This window comes from Danio rerio, chromosome 7, assembly GCF_052040795.2.
Source record: "Danio rerio strain M-AB ecotype USA chromosome 7, GRCz13ab, whole genome shotgun sequence".
NCBI classification, from domain to species: domain Eukaryota; kingdom Metazoa; phylum Chordata; class Actinopteri; order Cypriniformes; family Danionidae; genus Danio; species Danio rerio.
The window spans coordinates 31,286,353-31,311,611 of NC_141027.1; the positions used below are offsets into that span (position 1 = coordinate 31,286,353).

Sequence of the window (25,259 nt, forward strand, 5' to 3'; positions counted from 1 at the left end):
TGCCACTCGCTTTGAATGAACTGTTAGTGCGCACATACATTCCTTGTATAGAGGCCGCTGGACACACAGACACACCCACACATACACCCACACATACACAAACACACACACACACTTCACACGCACCCACATACATTGAACGAACTGTTTAACATTCAGATTCCAGTTGATGCTTCCAGTAACGTTATGTTGGTTAATTGAGAAAACACTGGACTCTGATGCGACTGAACTGTGTTTCCGTGGGTTGATTTTGTATGTGGTTTACCTTTGAATGGCCAGAGAGCCAATGATTGTGAGGGGTGTAATGTCCATGGGGTTTGTTCTTGTATATGGATGAAATGCTCAGTGCTGTCTTTCACTTAGTAAATACTGATTATGGTTGTGATTGCAGTGGATAAATTCTTCTGTGAGTGTGGTATAAATTCATCATGATGTTTTCATAAAGCTGTTTATTTTCAATTGTGCTTTGGAGCGATCTATTGGTAGTGATATTTCAGTGATAGAAAAATAAATATTTCTATGCATACTCAATTGGTGAATTTGTGTAAAATTTTTGTGTATTTTTGTGTGTTATGTTTAGTATAGTTTGTAGTCGGTGGCTTATTGCTATCTGGGTTAAAGTTAAATTTGTAATATATTGACGGATTTATTCTGTCTGGCACCCGAACAAAAAGTTAAAAATTACCTACTTGGGGGTTTAAGAAAGGGCCACCGTTACAAATGCAAAATAAAGATGAGTAATAAGGATTGCATGAATAAAAGACAGATAATGAAACCATAAGCAATTTGGTATAAGTATATACAACCTCAGAGACGAGCCGTCATTTTTCTCTTCAAAGACTGGAGAGCCCGCTGCAGTCACATTGGAAAAACAAAACGTGTGTCTGAGAATGCCAGGTGATCTGCACTTATCCCACGGCTGAGCTTCCAATGTTTCAGTGAGAAACCCTCACCTTTATAGTCAAAATTCAGGTGCTGGCCAAAGGTCGACCTATTAGAGAAGAGAGAAGTGTGAGTTGATCAGGCCCACCCTCTCTCTCACCTACAGTAGGTGCATTATTTCTGATTGCAAAGCACAAATATTTTACCTGCTGAAGTTTTGGGAAAGGTGAGAAATTATCCTTAAGGTCATGGGACCCTTCTGTGGTCACTTGGTCGTTTATTGAGCGAAACAGGAGAAAAACAAACAAACAAACAAACAAACAAAAAAAAATTATAATTTCTTGATGAACAGCCAGCATATCCAGCACATGTTTTACGCAACAGATGCCCTTCCAGTCGCAACCCATCTCTGGGAAACATCCACACACACTCATTCACACTCAAACACTACGGACAATTTAGCCTACCCAATTCACCTGTACCGCATGTCTTTGGATTGTGGGGGAAACCGAAGCACCCGGAGGAAACACGCGCAAACACGGGAAGAACATGCAGACTCCACACAGAAACACCAACTGATCCAGCCGAGGCTCTTCCTTGCTTTCAGGTGACAGCTCTACCTACTGTGCCACCGCGTCGCCACTGAACCATCAAATAATCTGACACGTTTTACACAGCAGATGTCTATCTGCAACCCAGTATTGGGAAACAATCATTCACACACTCATTCACGCACACACTCACACACTACGAACAATTTAGTTTATTTAATTCACCTATAGCGCATGTCTTTGGACTGTTGTAGCACTTGGAGCAAACCCACACAACACAGGGAGAACATGCAAACTCCACACAGAAATGCCAACTGGCCCAGCTGAGACTCGAACGAGTGACCTTCTTGCTGTGAAACGACAGTACTAACCACTGAGCCACCGTGCCGCTCAGACTTTTAGTTGTATTTGTTTTATTTTTAAAGACCCTAAAACTCAGTTTATCTTCTGCTTTTTTCTCTCCTAAATGTGAGGCAGAAGTGAGACGACTTTCTCAGTGTGAAATAGCTTCATCTGAGGTGTTACTGTCGTTGCCACTGACATACAATACTTTTCGTTTATTTATTACTTGAAGGAAGGAGTCCTCCACTAGCCGTTGTGTGAATCGAATGCCTTGGTATTGTTTTTTGATTTGAAAACACTGAGTTTATAAAGACCTATTAGGGCAGAAATGGCATATCAGCACTTTTAACCAATACATAAATCAAGCTGTAATTGAAATTTACATTGTGATGGTTTGTCAAGGCCATGTGATTCATCTTATTAGTCTAAACCGAATAAAGTGGGAAGGCCAGTTTTAAGAGAGCGCTCTGCAGGACTGCTTACAGCACGCTCCATCTCCTATTTGATTTTGCTTTTTTAATTTGAGCTAAATTCAATTTAGAAGTCATTAGTGATTAAACTGGCTAAAGTCATCTCTAAAGCACAAAATGTATGAGACAGATAGAGAGGGGAATAGTTCCTGCAGTGAGTCTCTTCTTTTCACATCTGGCCTCTTTGCCCACTACAATCCATCTCAATTACAGAGCAAAAGTCCCCACTGCACAGGATTTCTATCTCTCTCTCTTTCTCTCTCTCTCTGTCTCTCCCCCTTTTAACTTCCCTAATTAGTCATTGTTTGTCATCTTTCTCATTCTGCCCTTCACGTCCTCCATCATCATCAGCATCATGGCTCATATTTCTGCTACAGTACCATGTAAAAAGGATTGGTGGCTGTGCTCTGATGAAAAGCTCTTTTTCTCTCTTAATGCCACTGTAGTCCGCAGCATGTCACTGTGTGGTTTTGACGGTTACGAAGTAATAGTTCGAGACGGGGAGTAATGGGGGATGCTTCAGCTGGCTTTGTTTATCTAATGCTGGCTGTCTCAATTTCTGTTGCTCTGCAATTATTCAAAGAGCTGGACAAGAGAGGCCTATTAGAGGAATGGAGAGAATAACACCAGAAATGTCCCATTTCTCAGCGCCGCTTGCGTATGATGAACACATGTACGACACTTAGGAAAGATCATTTTAATTTGACCTCTTCATAATCTTGTGAATATTAAAGTTAGATTAGATGAAATGTTGCATAATGAAGTTGAGGACTATATATATAATTCATAGTGATTTTGTTTTCATTCAATCTATGAAACTGATGAAGGCAACATAGGCTCATTCTAAAAAACATAGTCCTATATACATTTCTGGAGATTGTGAATTACGTGAGGAACGTGGATGGAGGAATGGCATTTTGTCTTTATAATGAATGCTACGGGGCAGTATGACGACATTAATTTTCTTGCTTACCAGCTGACCGCTTACCTCAGTATGGACTACTTTCCATCTGTTACCAGTTTGTCCCGTAGCTTGCCATGTATGTCGGAGGAGAGGAGTTGAACATGATGATGGGGTTTGAGTCCTGCAATGAGCAGTTCTAGAAAGCGGGTAAGACAAGATCAGAAGGCAAAAATAAAATAAACAAGTACATAACAGGGTGAGAATGTGGTAAAATCTAAAAGCGTGGTAAAAATCAGGTGAGGGCGTTTCTTTTTGTGGATTGCTTTTTAAAACTGTCGGTTGGTTTAGGGAAGTTGGTGGGCGGGTCACTCAGTGCTTTTAAAAAAACTATTGGTTGGGTTTAGGAAAGGGGATAACTAATGTTTTCAAAAGTGTTAACAAATATTATTGTACTATTATTGTACTACTATTATACTGTATTATTTCATTGTTAATAAACATTGTTTAACAATTATTTTCATAATAGCTTTTTTTCCATTTAATTTACATGTAAACGGGTCACAAAAATTAATTGGTAGTTGGAATTTTTTTTTTTTTTAAATGTACCTGATGGTCAGCTTCAGCTTCAAACATGCAGTATACATTACTGAGACAATTGACCAACACACAAAAAAGTACCGTGTATACATCTCTGGAGAGCGGGAATTATGTAGCCAGAGTTAATTATGGCCTCATTTTGTCTATAAGGATGCTTTGAAGTACGAGGCGATATGACGCTGCTGATGGCTTCTGTTCCTTTGACTGCTTACCTCTGTGTGGAAGGCTTTTCTGCTGTTTTCAGCTCGCCATGTACGTCAGTGGACTTGAGATGCAGAGAGGATTAGACCGCAACGATGGGGTTCGAGTTTGGCAAAGAATGGTTCCAGAAAGCACCTAAGACAAAAACAAAAGCCAGAAAATGAAAATAAACACGTAAATAACAGGGTGAGAATGTGGAAAGATCTGAAAACATGGTAAAAATCAGGTGAGGGCTTTTCTTTTTCTGGATTGCTTTTCAACAAACTGTAGGTTGGATTTAGGGAAAGGGGTGATGGGGTCAATCTATATTTTTTTGAACACGCTATAGGTTAGGTTTAGGGAAGACGGTAGGTGGAGTGATCAGTCAGTCAGTCAACAGCAGCCTCTGGTGGATTTACGTGAGAACAGCAGGTGCAAATGGCATTGGAGAAAGAAATTTGAGATCTGAAAAAGCGCACACAGCAGCTTCTGGTGGATTCGCGAAAACTAAAACTGCAAAAAAGCATCTCCTGGGACGTATTTCGTGATCTCCAGACATGTATATAGGGGTTCCTATCAATAATGAGCCTTGTTTTTTACTTTAAGCTTTGTTGGATCTGTGATTCATTATTTGTTAATGCCCTACGTACTGAGAAGTGTGACTATTGGATCTGGTTGGTGTTTTGTTGGTAAAGTGTGAATTACCCTTAATGTATGCTCACATATTAACAATTTGTTATTGTATCCAGTCTTTCTTTCCCTCTGCCTTGTGATTTTGATTGAATTGTGAGCTGGACATTCTCTTGAGATTCATACTTAGATTCACTTACTAATTAGTTCTTAATAATTTTTATTAATTGGGTTGCAATCAGTATTTAGAGCCGTGACTCTAAACAATTCCTGCGGTTATTGCGGTTGTTGTAGCAATCAGAAGAGCTTCATGTGTCAGCTTGGCAGTGTCTCCAGAGGAGATCTCTGTGCAGAAAGTGGATGAACGTGAATAACAGCGTGAAAGAGAGAGAGAGAGAGAGAGAGGGTAAAGAATGATTGAGATGCCCAACCCCCAGTAACACCAGGGAACCTGCTGTTGTCCCACTGTTTCCATGGCGATGAGGATGAGCTGTTTGTTCTAAGCTCAGAAGCGTGCGAGATGTAAGACGAGGAATAATGATTTTGGGAATGAGAGTAGTTGAACGATGGCGATAGAGTGACTAGACGAGAGCAAAGTAACCCTGAGTCTCTGTGTACTGCAATTTCAATAAGCTAAGAAAAATCTTCAGCCAATCACAGTGGCCTTGACCTTCTCCCGTGCTCTCCGTTGTGGAATAAACGGCGGCTTTTTGAGCTGTTTGAGTGTGGCGGTGTCTAATTTGAGAGAAGCTCTCATCTGTGTCTCAAGAGCCCAGAAGGAGCTAAAGCCAATGTGATGGAGAGGTCACAGTGTAAACACAAGTCTTGCACACACAGACACATGCATAACCCAGCCAACAACAACAAAATCCTCTCCCTGTCATTAACATTCCTCCATAGTATTCTTACTCTCCATTTTGAATCCAATAAAAAGCATATCTTCACTCTTGACTCTAATAATCCATTTAAGCCATGTTGTTGGCACAGAACTGTATGCTCAGGTACAGGTTTATTTGTTTGTCATTGTATCTGAGATGCTGAATGCAATTTCTAAATTGAACACTGTGAGTCATGTGATCTGGTTGCTTTAAAGTGAGCCAGAAGCATTCCCTGGCTTCCAGGTTTTCTGTGCGATAAACAGTATCGGCACTTGCCGAATGTCAGCTTCTTCAGGAGTGGAATACACTGACATTGTTTTAATCTGCACATTAAGAGAAAGAGCAAAGGTTTCTCCCTGTTGTGTCCCAAACTTGAATGTGTATCCTCATGAATATGGTTTGGATTTATAGTTCTAGACAGACCCCCTAGTTTTTCACAATTATTTTGCGATAAAAATGACTGATTTTGTGGTGGTAATTGCCAGAAATATGCCGACAATTTTGCGATTGTCTCTCTAAAACATATCTAAAATGGTAGGGTTTAAGCCAAAGGAAGGTTGTATAACTTATTTTTATCCACAATCTTACTTTCTCTCTCTCAGATTTCCCCTTCCTGGAGCATCTGACATCAGGTACCTCACTCAGGACATGTGTTAAGGATTCCCCTACTGTAACACACCTTGAACTTGGATTGTCGTAAAACTCGTCAATGACAGGGAAGCGTTTTCTCTCGTTAACTGCAGAGAAAAAGTTAAACAAAAACATTTATCGATTTCACACACATCATAATACCGGCCATACATGTAAAGCACAAAAAAGTCCTTCAATTCGGTCACGTCTAGCGGCCGTCATCCTTGAATCAACCTCCATCATTGTAAGCTGTTTGCTCAAACTTTCGTTTACAGTCTGAATCATGTCAAAACGCACAAAACACCCAGTTCCCGCCACAGGATGTCTAATCGCATCTTTGCATTGACTTCACATATAAATCAATCGCGCTTCATCCGCATCTGCTTACTGACAGGCTGCAAAATATATGTATGCAACGTCTATAAGTCATTCACGTAAAACAATTAATTGCAAACTGAAATGCCACCAATTTGATTTTATTGTGATTATAATGTTTTATGAGATTATTAAATTTTTTTGTGATTATTTTTGTGTTTAAATTAAGAATAATCAATATATTATAAGCGATGCATTATTTGTGTATTGTTTTTTTTCTGTGGTGCCACAGCTGATTTTCCAGCATTTTCATTCTATCATTCATTTTCTTTTCAGCTTAGTCCCTTTATTAATCAGCGGTCGCCACAGCAGAATGAACCGCCAACTTATCCAGCACATGTTTTTTTTCTTCCAGCCACAACCAAACACCGGGAAACACACACACTCCCCAAATTGGCATGGGTTTCACAGAGGTTTTTACATTGGCTATACAAAAGAAGTAAACATGATAATCCAGAAAGAGTAGAAGAAAACAGTATATAAAATAAAGCACTCATGAGAATATGGTATGGTAATCAAAGTAAAATCTGATAATATTTATTGCTTTTCACTTGCTACAACGGCATTATTACAAATAGAAAACATGCATGTCTTTGCTGTCATTTTGATTCATTTTTAGTGCATTCAGCTGAATAAAGTTTTAGTTATTTTGAAACAAACGTCTATAAATTAAATTATACACAAAAAAATAAAATCATAATATGATACGTGTATTTCAACTATACACAGCAAATGCAAATTTAGAAATTACTTTTAACATTTCTGTTACATAATGGCACCTTTACACTGAGTGGTACAGTACAGTCGGTGCGGGTCACCTTTATCAGGTTTGAGTTTCCACTGCCAAAACGGTACCAATAGTAAACTTTTTGTGGGTGTGGTGTACGACAGAAAGTTTCAGTCGATGTCATTCTCCCTTGAAAAAAAGTCTACTGTAAAGCTTTATTGTTCGTTCACATATCGTATGAGAAGCACTTCTCACAAAATAGAGGCTTCATACACATAAATACTTTTGTATGTTCATTACTAAAAACTTGATTTAATTATATCTGCAGATCAACGATGCAACATGGTAAAATAGCCTACTGTAATGCCTGCAATTATATAAAATAAATGTAACATATATGAACACATACAGACCCTTACAGTCTCCGATATGTTATCAATTACAGAAAAACTACACACAGCATAAATTTAGTCCTTATTTGGGTTCAAAAACAACACGCAACATAGCCCACAGTCAGTGCAAACCTCTCATCTGTATCTTTAATCTTCACCAGCACATGTAACCTCCATCCAAAGTAATTCCATCATTCTGAGTTCATAATAGTCCAAATAGTGTTGATAATAGGTAAGCATGGCAGTTTGTTCATGTTTTTTGTTGCCGAAAGCATCATTTGCTCCTTTGTTTTGTCCAGCTTCTCCTTTGTTTTTTCAGGCTTCACTCTGTCCGTTTCTGAAAGGATCGGATGTCAGAAGTGCCTCAGTAATAACATGCATATTTTTATTATCAGCTCAAGTAGATCATTATTTCAAATATAGGTGCGTGACGAGCTCTCTCGAGAATTACTTTAGACGGCCTTGTAAACGGCTACAGTGCACAGGCTAGATTCTGCTCTTCTTAGCTTTGTGGCTGTTCATCGAGACGATGTAAAGGTTTGTTTAAGCTCGGGTCAACCATGGCTTGTTATTATATGTTTATATTTTTACGGTGTAATGTCTCTGTATTTAAAAATAGTGTTTTTTTTTTTTGTTTTCATTCTCCTGTTTGTGTATGCGCTAGTGATGTTTCTCTGTAAACCAATAGTGTTCAGCTGCACATTTAGCTCCGCCTTTTGGTACCCTTTTGTCGTGCTAGGTACACTTTGCAAAGGGTAACCAAAAAGTGCTACTGTACAGTTTGCTTTTAGGTACCTTTTGACAGTGGAAATGGGCCATTAAACACCTACTACTGAACTACATAATTTGGACATTATTAATTATTATTGCATTTGTAAGTTTTCAGACAAAAGTGTGTCTGAATTGGTCACACTGTAGAGCCCTGTTACTGTATGTGTGTCACAAATATGCACATTTCACATTCAGGCAGCCACCCAGTACAGATGTATAGCACCAAGTCAAGTTTCTTGGTAACCTGCAGGAAGATGGCCTTTTTGTAGAATGTGTGCTAGCAGTTCCAGAGAGATGTTTTCCACCTGATAAGAGTGCCCTCGTAACACGATTACAGCTATGACAAGGACAGCAATGGCTCTGTAATTTTATTAGATAGAAGCGAATCTGCAGTGAGGTGCAGGTCACCACTTTAGAAGGAAACAACACAAGCTGCCCGAAAGTTCAGCTTCTCAATACCATCTGTAGCTCAGTGATACAGTCAGCGGCTCAGTTCAGTTCTCTAGTGCTGGAGTCAGTGTGAAGCAGAATCAATTTACTACACATCCGCCACCTTCAAAAATGAATGGAGAAATGTTTCCTGTGAAAATCGCGAGGATAGCATTTTTTTTTTTTACATGACATGGTTCTTATGCCATATGATTATGCATGCGTGTGTGTGTGTGTCTTCAGGGCTTCACAGTGGAGCTGTGTTGAGCGTAGTGTGTGTTGCATGTTGATATTGAGGAAGTCACTTCGCTCTCTTCCTCTCGGAGGGGTAAATGGGAAATCATTACAAAGCCTGGAAAGTGTCCAGAAAGGGGTTTCCAAGGCAACAGAACTACCGTTCCCATCCGTCCCTCTCTTTCTTTCCCTCCCTTTTAGGATGCGACGTGTAAGTGTGTCGTGTCCTCATTCCAGGACCTTCATTTAGTCACTCAACGTAGCCTTGATCATCATTACCGTGTTTATGGATGCATGCAAACGTACCGAACTCAAGCCGAGCATTATAGAATAAATATGAACAGCCATAAACATTCATAAGAGTGTATGTGAGCACAGATGATGCTTTACGCTTTTATAAGTATGCACGCACCTTCATAAATATGTATGTAAATCAAGATGATAGGCCACACACCTTCTTTAGTATGTGTGCGCAGTAGGCTACGCTTGAGGAATATGCCTTGAAGTCAATTGCAGAGACCAGTGGGAGTTTTCGTGCTATTTATATCTAACAGCACATACTATATGATGATAGTTTCTCTTTAATTGAGGCAAACGGACCCCACATTCTCACATAATGGTGTCAGAAGAACATGTGCGCTTATTGCACAAACCAGCAGGGAACAGTGAGACATCTTGGACTCCCTCCAGAAACACAACATGAACATCAGTTCAGCCACACGTGAGCCCGGCCAAAATCTTCTCAGTTGCTTGACCATCCTGCTTCCGTCACCAGAGGCCTGCTCATGCCTTTACTACGCAGCCTGAACAATAGCAGCAAGCAGCAGCTGTCTAAACATCTGTGTGTCATGGGGTCTGATTTGACAGATTGCGGTGCACGTTCTTGTGTTTTCTCATTTTGATTTGATCGTTTTTGGCCTTGTCTCTTTGTCTTTTGTTGTGCTGGATGTTCAGCTTCTGAATATTTTGATTACACCCTCAGGGTATCAAGAAAACAGAAAGCATCAGTCTGAGAGAATATTGAGAAAATAAGGATTAGCTGAGACAAGAAAATCATCCGATTGCATTTGCTAGTTTAGCTTGAGTGTTTTTGTCAAGGGGATGTTCAACGTGGCAGCAGTAAGACTGCATTTATTTGATTATAATTATAGTAAAAACAGTAAAAATATTATTGAATTCCTATTCCAAGTAACTTCTGTCTGTTTTAATATATTTTAATGTTGTTTTTTAAGCAGGCATTATCTCAGTTTCAGTGTCACATCATGATGGGGCTAAAAAGAATGTCTTATTAATAGTGAGAATAGGTGTTTTTTTATAGTTCTATAAGGATTTTTGATTCATAAAAAAACATATATGTATGAAAGTCAAGTCAACTCATATTTTTATACAGTATGGCTTACATTGATCAAAAAATAAGCATTGAGACTATTCATATTTTCTGGAAATCAACTCCAAAAGACTATAGTGTCACAATTTAGTGTTCATCAATTTGAAACTTGAGCATTTTGAAACAATTAAATTGAATGCACCCTTGGCTGAATAAAAAACAACAACATTTTATTTTATCTCAACCAAAAAAATACAGTTCAGTTACACTGATAGTCCTCGCCTGTGCCATTACTATTGGCATTCTATCAGTTCTTGGTTATTCTATCAGTTGCTTCTCACACATTGATTTTACTTAGGTGGGCCACCCAGGTTTATTAACAGCCAATCCAGGTATATTTGGTGAAACTTATTATTATTATTATTATTTACAATTTTTAGGTCATACCTTTGGGCAGCACAGTGGCGCAGTGGGTAGCACAATCGCCTCATAGCAAGAAGGTCACTGGTTCTAGCCTCAGCTGGGTCAGTTGGCATTTCTGTGTGAAGTTTGCATGTTTTCCCCATATTCGTGTGGGGGCTCCGGCTTATGCCTAGTTCAGACTGCATGATTTTAGCCCCGATTTTGGCTCGCCGACAGGTTTTGAGAAATCGCCGACAAATGCCTGAAATCACAGACAAATCGCTGCTCGTGCACGTGACTAGTGGAGGTTTGACAGGACTCAGGAGCACCCGTGTCTGTCTGACGTTTCATACAGAAAGAAATTAGTTTATTATCAACGTTGAGGAGAAATGGCTAATTCCCTTTAAACCCAGGTGAGCAAACATGTACATGTTCTACCCCATTAAAGGCTTCTTTCTCATTATGTAGTTAATAACAAAAGATATACATGTTTTTGGCTGTGAGGCGTAGTTTGGACGAAGTTGTCGGCGATTCTCCCTATAGTAAAGTCATGCAATTTGAATGTCCATGTCGCCGAACCATCTTGCAGTGTAAACAAAGCAGCGACGAAACGCTAGCCCAGATAGTCATGCAGTGTGAAAACATCTGTGACAAGACTAGTTTGAAAATCATGCAGTCTGAACTCGGCATTAGAGGTTTGCATTCCTGCGGCTGTACAGTGGGAGCCGCGGGCCCGACCAGATTTCTTGCGGTGGAAGAATAAATTTCCAAATAAAGCGCGGAAGCAGTCGGTAACTGGAGTAATTTTAACAGGAGCGGGCGGTCGAGCAAGCACGCGAATGTATGTGTGTGAATGAGAGAGCATGATGCTGTGTTTAACTTGTTTGTTGCTGTCTATGTGTGTGAATGAGAGAGAGCGTGATGCTGTGTGTCACTTGCTTAGTTCTGTGTGTCTATGTGTGTGTGTGTTCATACAGACAGCTTGTTATAGGATGTTTGGATTCTGTATAGCCGGGGGGGTTTCGGTCTTGTTCCCACAGAGACGCACCTTTTTAGGGACTTCAAAAATTCACCTAGCTGGGGTTTGTAAATCTCTTAAAATGTCCAGGATTCAGCTTTTGGTTTCGCTTTCTTTATGTACATAGCATTACTGCTGACAGTGCACTTAGAAAAAAACTTTGCATATACATACTCTGAGAGGATGAAATGACTGGTCTAAACTAGCTGCAAAATATGTACACCATTAGCAATGGTTAATCGACATATTTGCCTTTTTTAAAATAATCGGCATGTTTTAATCTTGTAATTATTGTAATTTTAGTCATATTGTCTGTTTTAATTTTTTTTTTGTCATTTATTTCTCATTTGCTGTATATTTTATTAATTTTATGATGCCAATATATTACATATTTTATACATATATAAAATGCTTTGGTTTGAAAGAAGAGAGAAGCAGATTACCTGTGAGTGCGTTCACATGGCTCATAATAGAGTAAAAGTAAGAGAAATAGTGGATTTCTTTTTTTTACTTTAATACATTAATAAGAAACAGTATATAACAGTGTTATAATAAATAAAATCGTTGTTAAATTTTTTTATTATGTTTTGTTTGTTGCATATAGTTAACTATTTATGTCATGTGGGTAATTTGTGTGTTTCAATCTGGCGACCACCGCAAGTATATTTCAAACCTGTGGGAAGCCCTGCACCCTTATAAAAACTGTACCCAAAAATTGTTTCTTTTTAAATATTACTTTATAAACATCCATATCTTCATTAAAGAGTCATTTACAAGCTGTATGTGCAATACACAACTGCTTCATCATGTGTTCATATGCATTACATGTGTAAGTTTTGTTTGCTAAATTGAATTGTAACTGAATGTCCACCTCATTCAGTATGAATTAGGGCTGCACGATATATCGTTTCAGCATCGAAATCGCGATGTGCGCATCCGCGATAGTCACATCGCAGGAGGGTGCGATGTGAAAAAAAAAAAAATAATAATAATTATATATATATTATGGGTGGAGCCGAACCGGAATACGGTATTCGGAAAAGCAGGAATAGCGTGTTTTTACGAATACTTATTTCAAACAATACTTGATAAATTATTTGTATTTGGGAACAAGAAAAACATTATATCAAAAAGCTGCGTTTCCTCATGAGACCGCACTGCATGCCCGCGTGAGTGAGTGAGTGAGTGAGTGAGACGTTCAGGAGTCGGTGGGCGGGGTGGGGCCGGGGTAAGGAGACTGAGCAGGCTGCTTCTCTATACAGCAACAGAGAAGGCTTGGCAGAGCGAAAAATACTTTTCTGCATTACTATTTTTGTTTATTTTATCATACTAAAATAACACGTGACAGAAGTTCACTCAAAAGTGAAAGTTCTTTCTGTTATTAATTAACAATCCCGTCATTCCTACTACTTTCAGAACATAAATTTTGATATTTTACCATATGAAAATGCAATGCAGTTATGAAGATTGAGAAATTAAAGCAATACAGAGATCTGGTCCCCGCGTCAGGTCAGGGTGCACCTGTAACCTTAAAAACGCAGACGCGGCGGAGGCGCACTAAACTCACACGGGAAAGAACTGGGCATTCAATTCATGTTTTGGTGAAATAATTCTTTAAATACAGCTCTTTTGATCTCTAAAGGGGAAAAAAGCTAAAGAAATTTGTCGTTAAATTAATTTTAGCAAAGACGCAACTGCCTGTAATTTTCACATTCGTTTTTTAGTTAGGGATTTGGTCTATTAGAGTAACCTAATAAAATTGTTTTGTTGAACACTGTAGTCTACACAATAATCGATATTATAATTTATTATATACATTAGCTATTATTAAAACTAAACTATACAATTGATAAAACAAAACCCTTTTTAATGTTTGCTTTCATTTTGACACCGCTAACAGTTGTAATAAGAAACATCACATTATGCAGAAGCATGCAGTCTCAAGTTAAAAACACCTTTTGAGTTTAAAGATGATCAGCCTGCCAAGTCAAGTTTACAGTGTCATAAATGAAATGGGTAGCATGAGTAAAGGGGATTTGCCCAGCACACAACCACATGCGCTGCAGGTAGACTGAATGATAATCTTTAAAAATATATAGGCTATGCAATACAAAACTTTAAACATTTATTTATTTTTTAATGAAAAGAAAAGAAATCAGGAGAGTAAAATATAATTTAAACCACTGGTCTGGCGCTGATACTTTATTGTTTATATCCAGAACAAGGGGAAAAAAGCAGATGAAAACCTGGCTGGGGAGACGGCGATAACATATCAGTTCTTTAGCAAAGATCACGACATCATTGTGATGCGTTTATCATACAACGCAGTTCGTGTTTATAATCATTAATATTAACTAGTATTAATTCTCTCTCTAGACTTAGTTTCAGGGCTTGTTCTTGTCGGCGCAATATAGCCTCGGCTTATTGCACGTACGAATCCGATTGTGAAGAATGATTAAGCGCTTGCATTTTTTATTGCATCCTTTTCGCAAGTTATTCATTTGTTTTGTTTTTTAAGTGGTGCGAACATTATTTACTGGCAAACATGTTCCTCGATCTCGTACATCAACAAATAATGTAGCCTACTTAAGTTAATTTACCTTTTATGTAAAAAATTAAGGAATACCCGAATTTAATATTAATAAATAAAACATCCGTATAAACGTACATGGTTATTTTTGAACTTTCGTTAATAAAACAACACAAAACTGTTTATAAATATTGTAGTTAAATATTAAATTACGTTAACTGCTTGAAACTGTATAATAATAACAATTAAACGTTTTTTAAGAACTTAACAAAAACTCTAAATGGCACTTTACTAATAAGTGTAATAACAATATAAATATTAATAATTATAAGTAAAAAGAAAATACTAACCTAGTAACAATATAAGTCAGATGTTTAAAAAAACAGCGTAGTTTCTCTCCACCTTTTGTAGTCATATTTTAAATTATTTGCCAGAAAAACTAACATGTTGACTTTGTCCGGTTTAAGTGAAGAATGGGGTTATAATGTTTCCAGCAATACACTGTCAGACGGTGTGCTTGTAGCGAAAATGCACAGACAGGTTACTTTTTCACAACCATGCGAGAGAGGGCTTCTCCTTCTGTTCCGCCGCCCGCATTTCTCGCAACGCAGGTTTCTCTGCGCTGCGGAGCGGCGCGTTCTTAAGTAGTTACCAAATAGCCTATGTTGCTCAATTTCTCGTCAATGTCTTCCATTAATCACTTTCTCTTTTGTATCTGGCCATTTTTGCAAATGCCTCTGCCATGCCTGGCTGAGCTGGGCTTCTGCGTTTAGAAGACAGGAGTTGATTAAGCCTACATGCCTTTTTTTCCCTTTGCCGTCAATCGCCACTAGCTTGCATGGTTCGGGACCCGTGGATCTGCGTATCGATGGATTTGCTCCTCAGTGTTTGTACTCTCAGCACTCAGCAGTGAATATTAAAACACACTTTACTTAAAACCCCCATACAACAAGCTTAATCCAAATCGATTCGTTCACCTTTCTATAGGTCGGCACGAATCCAAAATGTTCCCAGATGTAAGAGTTCGTTTTCTAACAAGATTCATGGTTGAACTTGAACTTGCTGAATCGCGCCTAATGTTATATTCTAACAGATATGTAATACTTGGCAACATAACAGTAATTTGTGTTTTAAAGTGCGTGACGTCACGTACTACGGCCGGTGGCAATGGACAACCGAGGTGGCAATGACCACCGCGGTGACGCGGTTGTTATGGTGACCGTCACAGCCCTAGTTTTAAGTTTATATATATATATATATATATATATATATATATATATATATATATATATATATATATATATATATATATATATGTATAAAATATCGCAATATATATCGCAGGGGAAAAAAATATCGCAATGTCAATTTTTTCCAATATCGTGCAGCCCTAGTATGAATCCAATTGACATTTGGATTTCTTAGTAAGTAATGGCTTACTCTGGCATTTTGGTATTTAACTGGGTCTCTAGCTTTAGTAAAAAGAGTCCTTTGATGCCACTAGTTTTTGCATGTGCATTGCTGTGCAATGGGAGAACATACCGTAATTGCTACTGAATCTGTAGAGCAGTGTCTGAACGAATGATGCTTAAGCCAGTTATTTCTAGCGTATCAAAACTATACAGATTATATAGTTGTAGTATTGGAGTACTGAAAAAAGGATTACTCTTGCTAGTCATCCTTCTATACAGTATACATGTATGTATGTTCGTGTATACAGTCAAGCCCGATATTATTCATATCCATAGCTAATTCTGATTTGGTTAATCTTATTCAATCAGCAAGTTGTGGAGTTTTTTTGACAGGAAATGACACAAGCTTCTCCCAAAAGATAATTGGACGATGTGGAAGAGGCGTATTTGTGAAAGAAAAAAAAAATATTCCATCACTTTTATTTACATTTGAACAAAAAGTGGCATGTCCAAAAATTATTTATACGTTTTGCAAACTGTCACAGTCTATGGGAAAATCCAAAGTTCTATACCATTCTATATAGTCCAAGCTGATCTAAAGCATTCTAATTACTCTAATTCATTGGGAACAGCTGATTTAATCAACAAAACAGGTGAAAAAAAGAAGCTCTATTGTTGGTTTGTGGACAGTCATGGCTAAATTCGCAGTTACATTTACATTTAGTCATTTAGCAGACGCTTTTATCCAAAGCGACTTACAAATGAGGACAAGGAAGCAATTTACACAACTAAGAGCAACAATAAATAAGTGTTATAGGCAAGTTTCAGGTCTTTAAAGTCTAAGAAGGGAAGTATTAGTAGTATTAGAATTTTTTTTTTTTTTGGTACAGTTAGTGTGATATTCAGAGAGGCAATTGCAGATTAGTTACACTGCAGTTTTTACCCCATAGACTTCCATACATGTGAATATGTATGTGGCATACTGGAAATGCAAGCTCATGTTAAAGGCTTTGCATGTTGCTGCGTAACAAGGTTCAAGCTTGGTGAACCCTGACCTGCGAAATTGCATCATCTGACTGCATAAGACCAGTTAATGATCAAAACATGACTTCTCTGTAGAGAAATTTGAAATATGGACCAATCACTCACATTTTAAATGTCTAATCATTTGTTTTATCCCGCAACTTTTAGTAGCGCAGTACAACAGAATTTCAAACTCTACCATGTCTACAGCATAAGACAAAGGAGTCAGAAACAAAATAAAGGTTTGTCTCTGCAAATGCAATTTTAATAATAAAAAAAAGAAACAATTAATTAACTTATCAAACAGAATAAAAAAAAAACTAAAATATAAAATACATCATGATGATTTTCATTTATCTTTATTCTCCTATGCTATAGGGCTGGGTCGATAAACAATATATTAAATCGCAATTAAATTTGTGTCATTAACAATGATAAGCTCTGGACTGTTTTGAGATGTACTGAATTTACGGCCACTGAAAATTTATCGGTCGAAAATATGTTTTTAATTTTTGTAGCTTCAGTCATTGTTAAAATACTCTTTTCAATCTGGAAGCATTAACAACTTGTATCTAAATATACATTGTTATCATTCAATATGGGAAAAAAATGATCAAGATTGCATTTTGCCATATCGCCTGGCCCTAATTTTATTATTTTTTCACATAGACCTCTTCCTGGTGGCTTAAAAATACAAATCTGACATCTTGTAGTTTTTTTTCCCAATTGCTGTATATCTGGCTCTCCCAGCCTCTCTCTATCTGTGTTTGGGAAGGGGGCCTACTGTATATCACTGCTGTGCAAACAGTTCACTGTGATTAAAGAGCGTCTCCCAGTAACCCACTGCACCTCACACTCTGCAGAGCACATTCACAACACACTCAATATGCAAACTGCTACAAGTTTAGTCTTGATTTTGTCAGCCAAGAGCAATTTCCCAAACCGCACCGTGTTTGATCCAGCACTGTTTGACAATTTGTGTTCCCTCAGATTTTCCCTAATAGTCCAGTTCCAGCAGACTGGACTTAAGCTGAATCTGGTCCTCAGAGTCGAGTTGTCATTTGCGGTGTTTGCGATATGGCCTGTATGACATGTACATATATTAGCCGGAGCAGCTGTACCGCGGTAATTGACTGAAGGGCTCTCTCTCTTCTCATAGCTCTGCTGACGGAGCTAAAAGGCTTTAGTGGCTAATGTCAGTGAGTGGTGCGTCTTAATCCTGTTGAGAGCGCAGCCGAGGGTGAAATCCTTCTTTGATTATTGCTTGCTATCGTTGCCTCTTTCCAGAAAACAATTTCTCCGCAGACTCAACCACACAGGCAGGAAATCACCTGCAAGACTTCGTACCCAGGGCACAATATGTGCACCATTGGAGATGTAGGGAATATAGGATTGATGATTGCAGATGTTTTATGCTGTATCCTCAAATAAAGCCAGAAGAGTTTGAGCCAAATTACTTCTCTGCTAAACTGATCCCAAGTCTATCCATTATCCAGCAAGCAAGAAGGAAGAAGCATTCGAAGTCACTCTAAAATGTGTCACTAACCTGCTCTCCAGGTGTGCTATAAATGTGCTGAGAGTCAATAGGGAGGTCTAATTCAGGCGCAGAACTAAAAATAATAAGGGATTGTGTCAATGGGGATTCATACAGTGCCATGTGAAGGCAAGAGTTCAAATAATAGCAGCCGTAATATAGCCAAGGTATTGTGTATGAGTGAGTATGAACAATGTATTGATCGGGTTGTATGGACCAAATGTCCCCACAGGTATAGCAACATCTGTAAAGTTTGACATTTGTTTGGTCCCCATGAAAAAAATGGTTCATAAATCACAAAAAATAGAGTAGTTTTAAAATGTAAATCTACAGAATGGGGTGGGGTAGGGGATCCAATAAACACAGTCTATACAATTCATTACATCTATGAGAAGTCTCCATAAAGATAGCTGTACAAGTCTCTGTGTGTGTCTCCCGTTTTTGACGGTATCCCTGGTGTGCTGTTATTTTTATGAGACAAACATTCTGACTCATCCCTCAGTACATAAATGTACCTTTTCATAATTCGTGAGTCAGATAAAAGTAAACATTTGGGTAGGGCTGTATTGTTCCTGTCTGATATCAAAGGAAATAACAGCAGCAGAAAAATAATTAAAACTGTCATAAAGAGGATGAAACGTGATCATGAACTGTACTGACATACTCATTGAGAAGAAATAAATCTTACTAAAAAGCAACGGAACCCAGTTAATTGGGTCTTCTGTTATGCCATGGAGTAGAAGGTATAAAAAGTGAAGTCATAACAGTAGTTTGTATACCAAAATTGAAATTTTAAATCTTTACTGCACTGCAAACCGCTAGGTTTTTACTCCAACAAAATTTTTGATAACCTTTACCCAACATACATGTAAGCACATTCGAAAAATGTGTCCAGGGCTGCATTTTTGAGAACTGTGTGCCATAAGAAATATGTGCCCCGGGGTACATATGGCTGCATTTTGTGGTAAAAGAACAACACGGGACAGTAACACTGACTGCTCATGTCCTTATTTTGTTTTTGCTCTGTAGCTCACCATGAATGGGGCCAGACTTAAAAGGCAGAGCAGACTGGATTGAGGTTCGAGACTGGGGAAGGATGGTTTCAGGAACCATGAAAAATTTTAAAAAGCATGTGACTGCAAAGACTATTCTCTTCTAGTTTGCTTTTTGAAAACACTATTGCACACAATAATAAGTTGAAAATGTGTAGGGCGAGAGGAGATTTTCAACTAGTTAATCGATCGCGGATGTTTGGCTATTAGACGTATACAAAAAAAAAGTGTAAAAGGATGATGATAAAAAAATGTCACCAAGTATACTTGGGCGGCTGTTAATATACCTGGGCATCCTGCCCAAGTAAAGTGTATGTGTGCGAACCACTGGGGTGGGTGGTTCAGTTGATATCAAGCTGATATGTTATGCACAACAACAAGACAACTGGTTTCTCTCACAAATGTACATAGGGGTCTCTAGTGAAGAAGACGGATGAGAAAACATGCCCTGGTAACGTATTTGAGATTGTCAAAAATGTACACTTGGCTTCAAGTGGATCAAAAACTGCAAGAAGACGTAGTGCAGGGTAAATAATTCTTTTTTCTCAAAAATGGGGCTCTGGGCACATATTTCCAATGAGCCTGAATTGCACACCACAAACCTATGGTTACATATAAAGAACATTATTAACACTAGAAACTTTTCCCTCAATAAATCCACTACTAGTTTGTAAAATAGAAGCAGTTTAGTTTATGTCTAGAATATGGTCATGTAGGATTAAACATGTGCTTTATAAGTACTAATAAACAGCAAATATTCTAATAATAAGCCAATATACACCTAGGTAGAAGTAGAGCTGGGCGATATGGCAAAAAAAATTATCACGATAATTTTTTCATATCAGTCTATATCAATATTTATCACGATAAACGTAAAATCTTTATATCTATCAATTTTATAAGATTGTCAGTATGCCAATGGCTTTGTGCAGCTGATTTAACACATTTAGTGAAATGTTTTAGCTGTCTGACAATATAAATAATAAAATAATAAACAAAAAAACAATCTTAATTCAGCATTTACTGTTCAAGTTTTCAACAACCAAAGACATTACAAGTTATGGGATATTGTTGTTCAACATCAGAAAAAATAAATAAATAAAACGATTTGGAAAGGGTAAAAGGTGAGTCATGAGTCAGTTTTGGATGAACTCTCCTTTTAATGGCGGGTATTGTTAATTTAGGGTGAAATATACTTAAAAATATTTTATTTAGGGATGCTAACGATTTTTTGATGATCTACTGATTGTCAATAACACTTTAATCAATAGACCTTATCGATGACTGATAAAGCATGGACATGTAAAGGTTTAGTTATGCTTTGCGCTGTGAGACACGTCCACGCATTACATTTATATTCTTTTTTTAGTTTGTGCCCACCTTAAACAACTGCGGGTGGATAATGCTTCGCTCCGTGAAAAAAAAAAAGATTTAAATAATATTCCACTGCTGTTGTAAACGTCTGTCATATATTTGCTGTATTTTTAATATGTCATTATTTTAAAGATTGTCTTGAGCATCTGATTTCTCATCAGTGATTATGTCCTTTAAATATATAAAGGCTGGTTGTTTTACCGTCGGTGAGGGACAATAGTGGTATTACAGATTTCAATACAAATATCTTAATATTAAAAAGGAAACATAAGCTTGACACCAAAATATCCTATTAATGTCTTATCAAATATCTTTAAATAATGCAGCCTGTAGAGCAAGCTTCAAGCGTTCATTGGGATGTGTTTGAGGTTGTGTTCTCTCTCATGTCTTTCGTCTGTCTTTTTGGGGTTTTTTTTCTCTTAAGGCACATCTTTCGTATATGATGACATGACACTGCTGGGTAGCTGCGCTGGTTTACCAGCACTTGTTTAGGTCTAAAATTTCTTATCATCTTCATAAGGGTGGTGTTGTTTTAAATGATGAAACAGGCTTGTGGTGTTGCCTGCTTTTGATGACACGAGTTGTCTGCTCAGTTTGCAGTGCACGTTGCTCTGTTTTGTGTCGGATAGCAGAAAAATAAGTACCTTAAGACTGAGGTCCAGTGACGTTTCTTGACAACAATGTCTGTGACTCTGACCTTTTTTACCTTATTTTTTTCTTACTCCTCTAAGTACAACTAACACTGTATGGCTGTAAACTTGTACGGCGTGCGGCATCCGGAACTGCAGGCTGCAAAATGCTTGCGCAACGTTACGCATAGTGTGTAAATATTATCAAGCAATTATCGAACTGTCATTATCGTTTTATCAAAAAATTTTATATCGTGATAATTATCGATATTGAATTATCGCCCAGCCCTAGGTAGAAGTGATAAAATACATGGGTTGAATTTCCCTGCATATCATTGTATCATATTTAATCAGGCACTGCATGGAATACCTCCAAATATTCTTTTATTCTATAGAATCGTTTAGAAGCCCAAGGGATTTATGATTTTGCCAGGGAATAGGATTTTGCACTAGGGCAAAATATTCCTTTCAGTGAGCTCCTTTGTGCTGCTGCTCTTTCCCCACGTACACCAGCCAGGCCTTTACTCTCTTTCAATCTTATCTTTAACTGACTCTTTTTAAGCGTTTTTTTCGTTCTCAGTCTTGGTTTCATTTTCTCTCTCTCTATTTCTCCTTCTCAATTGCTACTGAAAGAGGATCAATAATTCAAGGGAGCAAATACAAAGTGAATCATCTTTCACATCATCTTGCTGAAGCATCTGTCTTACACTTTCTCTGTCATAAAACATAATCTCATGTTACACTTATTATAGAAATGTACTTGTGTTAATGAAGTATCTTAATAGTAGCCTAAATGGTTTCTGATCATGCTATATTTTGTGTGTATTGTTTTGCTGCTGTTGCTGCGCTAATATAATGTTTATTTATTGCAGTGATGTTGTTAAAAGGATTTTTTTTTTTAGCATTTAGCAGACCTGATCATGCTTAAAGGGATAGCTAAACAACAACAGCCAAAAATATTACATTGACAGTTAAAGGTGCTATAAAATGCATTGATGCAGTATGTTTAATTATTCTCTGATCTCTAAATATAGGTTATATGGCTTTGGTAAGTGGCAAAAGTTTCAAAAAATGGTCCGTTTCCAACCATAGGACTTGGCCGTAATGTGATATGGTTAGTTTTGACCCTATTTGGAAGGGTTGTTAATATTAATGAGCTCTGAAATGATGCTCAAGCAGTTCATGTCAGTGCCTGACGCACACACATGAACACACACATGCACACACAAACAAAATAATCATACTTCAGTTGTCAAAAAATATTTTAACAAATTTAAAATAAATGTCTTGTTAAATGACAATTTTTTCAACTAAAGTGATCGAAAAGTGATTTAGTTTATCTAAGAGTGAGCCATCTAGAGTAAACTAATTTGCTCCTGAGTTGTGTTGTGGATGAAATAAAAACTATATTGATTATATTTGATAAAAGAGACTGACAGAGATGTGTTCAGTGTTATATTTTGTGGTTTTAACATATTTGAAAACACAGAAGGGAATTAGATAAGTTAGATAAACTAGATAAACAGATAAGTTTAAATGTAGTGCTGTCCTTTTGCTTAAGAAAAATGATTGTACGTATTATGAGAATGCATAAAAGTTCATTACAAACTAATATTCACCCATTTATAAATGTCTGTTGCCTCTTTACAAACATTACAAACATGTCACGATGTGCACGTTAAACTAGCCGAAGATTAGTAAATTAAGAGTAAGAGTAAGAGTAAGTAGTAAGAGTAAAACTGACCTTATGCCTCTTAGGGGTGGTATCGAACAATTTATAATCCGTATATCCTGCATTTTGCATTTTTACACACTGTGAACAGATGAGATCATACATGGCTGCCTGCTTCATAAAACTACGAATGGCTGATGCGAAAGTCGAGATCCCGAAACAGTATTTTGAAACATTTCAAAGCAGTAAAGCATGAACTGAAACACCCAGGTCACAAGACTAAAGTGATACAAAACACCCAGGTCACGTGACTAAAGTGATTCAAAGCATCGGCCATTTCAAAAGTGTTTCCAGACCTGCCAGACCTGTTTAATTGACAGGATTTTAAAAAATTCTGTCTCGTATAACCTTGTGGATTGTGCGTGAGCACAGAGTAACTGTGCTGCGAAAGTCCCAAGTTCAAATCCCAACTTGTACAAATACTCAGAAATTGCAACTTGATGTATTTTAATAATATACATTTTTTAAGACCAATTTAAGACATTCATTCACAAAGTGTTCATTCAAATGTCAGACCAATGTTAAAACAAAACACATTACAAGAACAGAGCATTTAAAAACTAATCTCTATAGCTGCATAACTCTGGATTCAAAGCCATTATCTCTGTATGCTAGTCAAGAATTCTCACTGCTGCACTAAATCACTTGAAATCTCAACTCTACAACATAGGGTATAATTCCTTAATTTGTGTAACAGTTTTTTTTTTCAGAGCAATACATAAAAAATGACCACTAGGTGTCACCGTAGAGGCAGGTTTCCAAACGTATCGAAGCTTCGACACATTTGATTCGACTGTTTCAGTGTTTTATGAAGCCTCACTCCACCCACCACTTCACAAAATAAAGTTTGTTTCATTTCCAAAATAAGATTCCCTCATACACAGAAGTATAAGCCAAAAAAACCTAATAAAAATATTTAAAAATATATATATAACTCAAGTTGTAATTTGACTTAGAAACGTGGCTGATCAAAGGCAGCCTGGGTAATGCATATTAATGAATTTGTGTGGAAGGTAACAGTTCCAATTGCCTGTTTTTCACTGGGCTTTTACACTCACAGGATTTACATGAGAATGAGGAAACAGGGGTGTCTGAGGCTCATGCCATGTCATTTCCGTGTACTGAACTTTTAATAATCTACTGTTTCTACTGTAGGTGTATCCAGATTTTTATTCTACGGCACCTTTCATTTACTCACCCTCAAGCCATCCAATATGTAGATGACTCTTCGTGCAATAACATTAAAGAAGGTTTTCAGCTAAAAATGTGGTCTTTGGAGATTCATAAAATACAAGCCAGCGGTTATGGCACTTAATTTGAGAGTAAAAAAATAGGTGAGACAAAGTTAATACCTGATGATATGGTTCTTATGAAGCCAAATGATGTGTAAAATAATGAACATTATTAAAAACATTGTTATTACCCTACATTTTAATTTTTTTGGGGCAATAATCCTGTATCGCTAACATGATCATACCATTTTTTTTTTTATTATTTATTCATTATTTTCTTGCTTTTCCTTTATGTTTGTGGTTGTTAATCCCAAAGTTGTATGTAATAGCACACAATGGCATAATCCTGTAATCTTCAGATCGATCGACTCTTCAGTCTACGTTCTCAGACTTTTTCTTTTGCCAGCAAACACATTTCAGTCAGTGACTGCAAATAAGACAGCATTCACCACCTTTCACCTATAAAAGCCCTATATATGCATTTCGAAACATTTTAATTCAATCTGTAGCATTATTCATAACCTGAATTTGCATTCTAAACCGCTGACAACATCAGCTTCAGTCCCGAACATTTCATTCCCTCTGCATGTTGCATTTAACTCTGTGCTCCCGTTGGTTTATGTAAGATGGCGCTGTGATTGTAGCACAGCTGTGAAGTCCCGCGGGTAAAAAGTGTGAATTAGGGAGAGAGGCCTGCTGGACATGATGGGTTAAAGGGTGAAGGAGCATTTGAGAGAGAGACTGCCTCGCAGTGGAGTGCTGCTGGTTAATGAAGGGTGAAGGAGAAAAAGATAGAGAACAGAACGAAAGAACAAGTGCTGCGGTAGCTATAAAAGTGTAAATGCACAGTTGTTTTAACATCTCAACTCGATCTGTAGAATTCCCCCTGCAGTTTGGATGACCATACACTCCCTGCACATGAAATATTGATGAAGTCACCTGGAAGTGTCTCCTGTATGCAATTTTGCTTGAAGGTTTTGATGTTTTGAGACATGCAGCTCC

At 37.5% G+C, this 25,259-nt stretch overlaps 1 protein-coding gene across 2 annotated transcripts in view; it reads left to right on the plus strand.

Annotated features, from left to right (window-relative positions):
• Positions 1-25,259, plus strand: part of entrep2 (endosomal transmembrane epsin interactor 2) — a 205,877-nt gene that overhangs the window by 64,822 nt on the left and 115,796 nt on the right. The gene's annotated exons all lie outside the window — the stretch shown is intronic.